Source organism: Mandrillus leucophaeus, unplaced genomic scaffold (assembly GCF_000951045.1).
Source record: "Mandrillus leucophaeus isolate KB7577 unplaced genomic scaffold, Mleu.le_1.0 Scaffold650, whole genome shotgun sequence".
NCBI classification, from domain to species: Eukaryota; Metazoa; Chordata; class Mammalia; order Primates; family Cercopithecidae; genus Mandrillus; species Mandrillus leucophaeus.
This window is the reverse complement of record NW_012107031.1, coordinates 1,365,111-1,373,588: the sequence shown is the minus strand read 5'-3', so window position 1 is coordinate 1,373,588 and position 8,478 is coordinate 1,365,111. Positions and strand designations below refer to the sequence as shown.

General features: G+C 42.7%; 1 pseudogene; it reads right to left on the bottom strand.

Moving 5' to 3' along the window:
* Positions 1 to 3,667: 3,667 nt before the first annotated feature.
* Positions 3,668 to 4,485, bottom strand: LOC105554624 (annotated as a pseudogene).
* Between the last annotated feature and the right edge of the window lie 3,993 nt (positions 4,486 to 8,478).

Here is an 8,478-nt window from a genome sequence, read left to right as displayed (position 1 = left end):
TGCAGCAAGAGATAAATGATGCAATCCTATTGTCATGGAATTTACATTCTAGTGAAAGAGATGAAATAGAATTTGTTGTTGTTGTTTATTCAACACCACCAGGTACTGCTGTGTGCTGAGAATTCAGTGGCAAACAAGACACCAGACAAGAGTCCCTGCACCCACATTGTTTAAGTTTTAGTGATGGAAACAGGAGATAAAGCAAACAAGTAAATTATATAAAACACTAGCTCAGAAGTGCTAAGAATAAAGGAAAACTGAGCAAGTTGGATAAAAGTGTCCTTACTGCAAGTCAGATCTCCTGTTTTGTACGAAGCGATTTTCTCCTTTATCCCAATTAGTACTCTACAATATTTTTGAGGTTGGTAGTTTATTTCCATTTTACAGATGAGAAAATTGAAGACCACACAGTTGGTATTGAGCTCAGCCAGAGTGTAACCCAGGTCACTTGGACTCCAAAGTTAGTGCTCTTTGCTGAACACCAACCAGATTGATCATTTGAGATTTCAGTTGCAGCCCTCACCCTGGGGCTCACTCTTTGGCACAGCCCATACTTGGCATTAACTAGATGCTTGTAACACATTGGCAGAATGAAGGCACCAAAATGGCCTTCAGGCTGGAATGCCAGGCGCTGGCAGGGATGCCTAGGCCTCTACTTTCTCTAACTCTGGAAAATGCCAGGCTACATTAGGCCTACATAGAGGCCTTGCAGGCTGGGAATACACACCCAGGTCCCTAAACCTTAGCTGCCCTCATTGTCTATAAACAGCAATGCCCACTCCCCACAAGCGCCCTCTCTGCCTTTCTATGTCCACTTTATTTGCCCTACATTGAAGGAGCTACAGCTTTTCCAGTCAGGCTCAGCTCACCGCCCCTCCCTGAACATCCTCGAATCTGGGGTGCCTCTTGGCTCCTGTTATTTATTTATTCTTTTCTTCTTTTGCCTTCCTTTCTTGTGCCAAGACCACTAGATGGAGATAGACAAATACTTACTGAATGCTTACTATGAATACCAGGCACCATTCTAAGTGCCTTTCCTGCGTGATTTCATTGAATCCTCATGACAACCCTTTGTGGAGGTCCATTATATTCCTGACAGAGCTTAAGACTCAAGGTCATTCAGCTACTAGGTGGCAGGGCTGGGATTCAAACTCACATCTCTTTGAGTTCAGACTTCATTTGTTAGCCAAGATCACACACTGAGCTGGAAGAACTTTGAAGATGGGTGATTTCCAAGATCATCTTGTCCATTTTTTTTTTTTTTTTGCCCCAGGGTAGGGCTGAAGCCAGGTTATCAGCAGAATATTGTAACTAGACATCTTCATTTAGTGCTAGAGAAAAGAAGGAAAAAATCCCATCCCTTCACAGCTCATTGCAGCATGTACAAGGATTTGTAGGTTCAATACTCTTACAAATGTCTGGCCCAAATCATTGATTTTCTAACTAAGTGCCTACTATGTGCTAAGCTTTATTGTGTGCTGTGATACACTTGGACTTGAGTTATCATGGAAGTACAGAGAGAAGCACCGAACAGACTGGCAAGTCAGGGATGCCCACCAGGTGATGCTAAGCTGGACTCTGGAAGTCTTAGAGGTGCCAGGCAGCAAGGAGGGCCATCCAGACAGATGGAACAACATGTGCAAAGTCAGGGGGTGTGGCTGAGGACAGCTTGCTCCAGCATATGGCTTGTTCAGCTTATGAGAAGTGGTAGGGAGGAGTGAATAAAGGGATTAAAACATGGGTAGGAGCCAGATCAGTGCCAAGGGAAGGAATTTGCTGTGTATCTGGAAACCAATGCAGAACGATTTAAGGGCAAGGCACTGATATAATCAAATCTGCATAATAGATTATTTCATCAGCGTTATGGATGATGAATGGGAAAGACCAATTAAGGAGGATATTGCAATGGTTAGGCAAGAGATGATGAGCAGGGAAGACAGAGAGAAGTAGAAGAGATACATGGGAGAGATTTAGGAGTAGACTAGTCAAGACTTGGCAATTGCTTGGGCGTGGGGTGAGTGAAGAAGGAAAGCACTGAGGCTGATTCATCCAGCTTCTTGGCTTGGGAGTGTGGGTGGATGGAGGCACCATGAGTTGAAATGGGAATAACCAGGAGGAGGAGCAGGTCTAGGGGAGAGATATTGATATCTTAATATCTCCGGGCTCCTTAGGGCAACTCATATTTCAGATAGGAAAATAGAGCTCAAGAAGTTGATGTGATTTGGTGAAATGGACAATGAGCAGACGAGTGTTGAGTGTGACTCAAACGTAGATCTTACTATTTCTGAAACCATTTCCCCATGCCTAAGCAGATCTGTTTTGTAAGGAGCATAAGGAAGGCTCAGCACAGAATAATGTGGTAAAGCAAACACTGACCCAAGTCAACCTGCCACTTTAATATTCATTCATTCAACAAGATTTATTGAGCACATACCACATGCCATGCATGACGGATGCAATGGTGAAACATGTAGGCAAAGACCCCACCCACATTGAGCCTACAGTCCACTTAGAGAGGCAGGCAATACACAAATATACAAAGACCAGAGTGATGAAGGAAAACCATGCAAAGACCTGGGAAAAGAGGGTTCCCAGTAGAAGAAACTTAAAATTCGAAGGCCCTGATCAGGTAGGAATAAGCTTGGATATTCAAGAAATCGTAAGAAAGCCAGTGTGCTGAGAAAGGAGTATGTGTGGAGGAGAGTCATCTGAGATGAAATCAGAGGCAAAGGCCAGAGCCTATTGGACTTCTAAGATATGATCAGTACTTGGGATTTATTCCAAGTGTGATGGGAAAAACGTGAAAATTTGGAGCAGGGCTGCGGTGTTATTTATTTACTGAATGTATTAAAAAGATACTATTTCTTTCAAGACAATTAAATATCTATGTATAATTGTAAGTAATAGTGCAGAGAAATAGTGCAGAGAAAACCTGTGTACCTTTTACTCATTTTCTCCCAGTGGTAACATCTTGCCAAACTGTGTGTAGTACAGTATACCCAGGATATCTCTTTGCAGTTTTAAATTGTATTCTCCTAACATAATGATGGTAAACATCTTTTTTTGTGCATATTTACCATCTGTACATCTTCTGCAGTGAAATGTTTGCTCATGTCTTCTGCTCATTTTCTTTTTATTCATCTTATATTAAAAAGGGGTGCAAATACAAGAAACTAAGGTTATGTCAAAGTTTAGTTTTTAAACCACAAACTTCTAGAGTTTGTTTTAAGGTTAATACATAAAATGCTAGCTTTTTAGTTACCTGAGAATCAGGAAATTCACATTAACGTAATTTCCTATACTGACAAAAAACTGTGGCTACCTATGGCTTTGGCAAGTTCCTAGGCGTCATTCAGCACAAAATTGCACTTTTCTTGATACGTATACACGGCTGTCGGTTCTTGTGTTGCCTCAACTTATGTCTACAGTAACAGCATTTAAAGTTGTAGGAAATAGAATTTTGACCTTTTACAAAGCAAACATTTTGTTTCTTTAACTCAGAATTCTGGAAATGCAATCACGTTCTAGTATTGTGACTGCCAAAATATTTTTGTCATCGGACATTAATTTTTTTCAAGTGTGTGACTCTTACCAAGAAAAGAATAAAAGAGTATCAGAAGTTTCCTGTGACTACCATAACAAAATGTCAGTATCCATGGGGTTGTTCCTAATGGTTTGTGAGGATGCTTCGGCCTGATCCAGGTCCATCTAGTCTGAGGCTGTTTTTCAATTCCATGCTTCTATCTGCCAGAAGGATCTTTTTCGGTAAAGAGGCCATCATAGCAGGCAATGGAGTTTCCAGGTGCCGTCCAAGGAATGAAAGTAGGCGCCTCCAGATGAGGCCACTTCCCATGAACCTAATTCCCGTAATCATCCAAAACACTCTAGAGTCTTCTTCAAGGAGGATTCCAAAATCATTCCAAAAGCAACTCCCATTAGTCCAAAGAGTGAAAGAGAGAAGATTCCCACGGTTAGCAGTAGATTCAATCTCATCATCACATTACGGTGGCCGTCCAGATTGATGAAAATAATACTACGTGAATCATCAATCAGTACCCTAAGCTCCCAAACTGCATTGGAGAGATCGTCTGCCAATAGGTAGTAGTTTTCCAACAGCAGGTCCATCTCTTCTGTGTTAGGGACAAGCTGCCCCAGGACTCGCCCTGCAAGATGCAGCTGACCCTTACCCTGAATACTCTGCAGCTGCATTCCTGAACCCTTATCTAGGCGCTCCAGCAGGGTCACCAGACTTGCTTACAGCCCTCTGGGTGGCACAGGAGAGGTCACAAGAAACGTGGACAAAGCTAAGTAACACCCTCTTGTAAATTCCCATTTTCACAAGATAATATATTGTAAGCCGGTCATGAGATGATATTTGGTAAAGTTAACCGACGAATAACCCCAGGGTCTCTCTCCCCCGTATAAAACCCTCATTTTGTAAGCTCAGGGCTGCCTCTTCTGACTGTGGCTGGGCAGCCCGGCAGGTTAATAAACTTCCTCGCCTGACCTTGGGTCTGTCTCTCGTCTTTTCTCTCGGCTACCCTTACATTCTGCATGGTGAATCCCAGGGCTGCTCTTTTCAAAGACACGTGGGGCACTCATTTTGATAGACAGAGCTCTTCCAGTAACTTTTCCTCATCCAGGATCTCCAAAATTGAGTCTTGGAAAAATTTAATATCTGTGTCTAACTCTGATAGACTTTTGTCATTCTGTAGTAAAATATGCAGTTTGCTTCTGTCCACAGAAGAATGTTTGGAGTCCACCAAAGCTTCTAAGGTCTCAAGGGTCAGTGTCTGCAAAACGTTACGTTTCCTCTAAAGTGTGTTGATCCGGTATTGCAGGGTGCTTCCATGGCACTAAACTCAAAAGGTAAAGGGTATGTAACAGGTTGACCCTCTCCGGACAACTGTGAAGGGAGTTCCCGGAACAGCCATTGCTCTGAGTTTGTTACCATCATCTAATATCAGGAGACACTCTGGAGTTATCACAGCTTTCAAATACTCCATTGTCATGATAAACCTATTGTTTTTGGTTGTGATACTCATTACATGCTGGAATCTCAAATCTCTGTCTTGATGACTTAACTCTTGGTGTAAGTCCATTTTCTTCCTTTCAAAAGAAGTAACATTTCCCTATTTGTCAAATTTTGTTGCAGTAAATACTGGGGCTACGTTGGCTAAAGTGGCTTAAGAGACATCAGAAGTTCTAAACCAGTGCATTTCACCTGCCACATATAGCTGGCGGGCCCACACAGGTCAGATCCAAGGCCAGGGAAGTCCCACTGCATGGGGCAGGAGGCAGGGCAAGCTCTGCAGGCATTCATGGCGCTATAGCTAGGAGCAGGCAGCAGCCAGACCCCAGGCCTTCATGGCGGACTGTGGCGACTCAGTCTGCAGTGCTCGCCTAGCGCTCTTCTGCTCATTTTCTATGTTTTATTTTCTAAACAGTTTTTTCACTGTTCACTTTTGAGAATTTTTTATATATTCTAGACACAAGTCCTTAGTCAGATGTGTGGCTTGCAAATATTTTCTCCCAGTCTGTGACTAGCTTGCCTTTTCATCTTAACAGGGCTTCTGCTGAGCAAAAGCTTTTAATTTTGATGAGGTCTAACTGATTAATTTCACCTTTTATGGATTGTGCTTTTTGTGTCAAGTGTAGGAACACTTTGCCTAGCCCTGGAGCTAGATTTTCTCCTGTGTTTGTCTTGGAAAGGGGAAGAGTCAATTGACTAAAGCAATGTAGGGTATCTGGGCAGAACTGAGGGGTCACTAAGGGCAAAGGAATGGGAGAGGGAGAAGGCTTCAAGGTTATTTCTGGTCTCTGGAGAGGGCCCTATGGGTGGCAGCTCCTTCCCCTTCTAGCTTGAGTTACATGGGCAGAGCAGATGGTCCTCTTGGCAATATGACGGGAGGCTTAGGTTTCTTCCTCCCCTACAATATTCATGGACCCTGAATAAATTGTCTAGTCCTTTGATTTACTCAGAGCTTTATCCACAATCACATGTTTTCACTACATTGTCATGACTGACTTCTTACAACAGCTCTGTAGGGAGGACATATTATTATCCCCTTTTACAGAAGATACAACTGAGGCCAGAGAAGGAATGGGACTGAACGCAAATCTCCTAATACGGAGAGGAATGATCGTTCTTCTCTACCAGCTGAATCTTGAATTCCGCCACCAGTTATTTCGTGAGGTCAATGGTTCTCAAAAGATGATCCACGGGCCCCTAGGGATCCCGAAGACCTTTTCAGAGGGTCCTCAAGGTCAAAGCTATTTCCCCAATAATGCAAAAACATTGCCTTTTCTCCATGCCTTTTCTCCATAAGTGAAAATTCTCCATTTTCACTTATGATGCCAAAGTAAAGACAGGTAAAAAAACTGCCTTAGCGTGAATTGAGGCAGTAGCACTGATTCTTCATCCCCTCAATCACTCACATGAGAGATAATAGCCAGTTTCACACTGATTTCTTAATAAATGGGAAGTCCACAAAAAGTATTTCTGCTGCATACCAAAATAAAATGGTTGTCTTGAGGAACAAGTACTTCTCCAATTATTTAAGTTGCAAGCGGAACTATTCCTCTTTTTTTTTTTGCATGCAATACAAGTTTTACTTGAGATAAGGGCTGACAAACAATACTTATTTAGGTTTGGGTATTTGGCAGGCATTTTCTTTTTTTTTTTTTTTTTTTTGAGACGGAGTCTCGCTGTGTTGCCCAGGCTGGAGTGCAGTGGCCGGATCTCAGCTCACTGCAAGCTCCGCCTCCCGGGTTTTTACGCCATTCTCCTGCCTCAGCCTCCCGAGTAGCCGGGACTACAGGCGCCCGCCACCTCGCCCGGCTAGTTTTTCGTATTTTTTTAGTAGAGACGGGGTTTCACCGTGTTAGCCAGGATGGTCTCGAACTCCTGACCTCGTGATCCGCCCGTCTCGGCCTCCCAAAGTGCTGGGATTACAGGCTTGAGCCACCGCGCCCGGCCTGGCAGGCATTTTCTTAACAAATGAACAAAGTGAGCCTGTCACATCAAGGAATGCCACTGACTGTCACCAATGACAACATTTGAGCTTTCAAGTGAAAATTAGAATTTTTGAGAAAAAAATTTTATTTGCCACTATACACTTGATAGCTTTCCAATACTTAAAGATGTTTCTGAGGATATCAGTGGTCATATTCATACATGTGATTTTTTTTTTGCTACTGCATAAATAAATATGCTTCCAGACCAGGTGCGGTGGCTCACACCTGTAATCCCAACACATTGGGAGGCCGAGGTGGGTGGATCACAGGTCAGGACTTCAAGACCAGCCTGGCCAAGATGATGAAACCCCATCTCTACGGAAAATACAAAAAATTAACCTGGTGTGATGGTGGGTGCCTATAATCCCAGGTACTCGGGAGGCTAAGGCACGAGAATTGCTTGAACCCGGGAGGCTGAGGTTGCAGTGAGTTGAGATCGTGCCACTGCATTCTAGCCTGGGTGACAAAGCAAGACTCCTTCTCAAAAAAAAAAAAAAAAAAAAAAGGAAACAGCAGACACTGGGGAATTCAAGGCAAGACAGAGGGAGGCAGTAAGGATTGAAAAAAGCTACTTATTGGGTACAATGCTCACTACCTGGGTGACAAATTCATTTCTACTCCAAACCTCAGCATCATGCATAGGTACCTCATGCAATATACCTATGTAACAAACCTGCGTATGTACTCCATAATATAAAAGTTGAAAAAATTTCCTCCATTCTAATTTCTACTACTGCAAAGATCGATCTGTACGACCCGTATAAACAAAAGCTCTTTTAGAGCCTCAGTAATTTTCACGAATGTGAGGGGACAAAAATGTTGCAGAACTCTTTGCTAAAGCACTGAAGTCTCCTATTAGCCACTGTGACCAAGTGAGGCATTATCCAGCATTAGCATACTTTCTCAGATTATTCACCCACCCTAGGCTTCCATGTGACCCTGAAATAAGGGACTTGACTTCCAAGTTTGGCCGAAGATGCTATCGGGGAATCCAGGATTCTGATTATGGTAACATACCCTTCCCACCTCTTTTTCTTGTTCTTCCTCCTAATGGAAAGAACATGGGCTATGAAGCAAGCAGACCTCGATCTCGGCCTCAGCCCTACATAAAGTAAGAAATAGTAATGCCTATCTTTCCTTAGCAGGATTGTTTTGAGGATTAAATAAAGTCATGAAGACAAATCTGTAAAGTGCTTACAAATGGAAGTTACGATCATTTTCTTTCTTTTTTTTTTAACTTTGAACCCGGAGAGGCTAATGAAGTTATGATGATTTTCTAACAAAGGAAGTTCATTCACATTTATGGTCTATTGATGTGGTGTTTCAAAAAACATGTCCCAAAGAGGTCTTGCATGTAAAGATAATAGTGCTAGTGCACAGTTTCAGCTTGCAAGGAGCTGTCAGTTGCAGAGTAAGATGAGAGTAAACATTCACATGACAGTGTAATGCAGTTGATCTTCA